The following is a 1,744-nucleotide window of genomic DNA, read 5'->3' as shown; positions in this document are numbered from 1 at the left end:
CTACACCTTCAGGCAAAGCACTTCCCAGCCTCTAGTCTATTAAAGGCGGGCAATGACTTTTACCCCATAGCACAGTGGAACTCGAACTCTGGCCAGTGTCAGAACCACCTGGAGAACTTGGTCAAAATGCAAAGGCCCAGATTCCCCATACTTCAGTGAGTCAGTGTCTCTCTGTGCCTTATCTCCTTCCCAGATGATTCTGATACACGCTAGCTTTCAGAAGAGCCATCAAAGAGTGAAAGAAACAAGGCCCTCAGTTTACTCTAAAGGGTCATAAAAGATGCTTATCATTATTTAAATCCCATTTGTTCCACCCACCAGGGCAATGGCAAGTGAGGAGGCTGTGCTCACGTAAGTGCCGTGGGTTCCGACACAAGGAAGGCTGGGCCTGCAGCTCAGTGGCCAGGGGCGGGTGACAAGCACAGGCCCCAGGGTACTCAGTGTTTCAGAAGTCCCCTACAAACTAGCACCCATTTCACAAAGTTGGGAGAGAGAGAAGCAATACCTTTCCCAGGGTCACAGCAGCCTCATGGTAAGAGCCACAGCAGAACCAAGAGCTACAGATGCCTGGACCAGTGTTAAAGGGCTTGCTTTGGGGGCCCCCACCTGGATGGGGCCCTCTTGCCTGCTGACAGGTGGTATGGCAAGCTGGATGTCTGCAGGCAGTGCTCTGTGAGTTTCCTTGTGGCTGATGATGTCTGGGAAGGGCCCCAGCAAATTCTCATATTCCAGCAAAGGTCTGAAGATTAACTCAGGCTTCTCACAACCTGGGGAGGAAAACAGGACCTAGCCCCATATCTAAATATCTCAAGCTCCTTGACAATCTTGTTCATCCATCTTGTTGCCTAAGCGGGAACAAAGATCTGTTGGTGAGATGAGAGCTGAGATTAGAATCAAATTATAGAATCTCGTGCTGCGAATGAGCAGACCCGAGGATGAAGCCTGCCGCCCCACAGACCAGGAATGCTGCCACGTAATGCTGCCAGACGAGTGAAGAGAGGACGTTTCTTAAACCACAGCAAGTGTCTCAGTTGATTCAGGGCAAGAAACTCACAGGGTGGGGCCAGGATTCAAACCAGGAGGTCACTGTGGTGGTCACAGCCACAGGCTTCAGAGACAGAAAGATCTGGCTAGGGTAGATTTGGGGCTCTGCCAAAGATTAGCAGTGACCTCGGGCAAGCTATTCTATACCTCCCTAAGCCTCAGTTTCCACATCTGTAAAAACAGAATGACAATGCTACCCAGAGAAGTGGCCAGGCTTTTTGGAGCCTGAAGCTTATACCCCTTGGGTGGGGGTGGGGGGTGCCGATAAGGGGTGGAGAGGGCCTCTTTAAGAAAAGGAATACAAAATTACAAATTCAAAATTGCATACAGGACCTTGGAAGGGGTCCCACCTAAGGGAGGGGCCAGACAAATCTGTCTTGGATGCTACCAGTTAGCTGAGAGACCATTGGAGTAAAGCCCTTGGCACATGAGATGGTGGTATGAAGAGTGGTCTGGCTTGACTAAAATGCTATAATTTTGAGGAAGGAGGAAATCTTGGCCCGTTCATCTGTCACTGAAGCAGAGATAATGACAGAGAATGAAACACTAGAGAAACCCCCGAAAGGCCTTCTTTAGCTGCAGAATTCTATCCTGAATATCACGTGCGACCTTAGGCAAATCACGTGCTTTTCTGGTGGCAGTGTCCTACCCAGTGAAATGTGGCTTGTACAATCTCTGCCCTTTTGCCAAAGAACCCCCA

This window comes from Mirounga leonina, unplaced genomic scaffold, assembly GCF_011800145.1.
Source record: "Mirounga leonina isolate KUSES-001 unplaced genomic scaffold, KU_Mleo_1.0 Mir_98, whole genome shotgun sequence".
In the NCBI taxonomy this organism is placed as follows: Eukaryota; Metazoa; Chordata; class Mammalia; order Carnivora; family Phocidae; genus Mirounga; species Mirounga leonina.
This window is presented reverse-complemented; position numbering follows the sequence as displayed.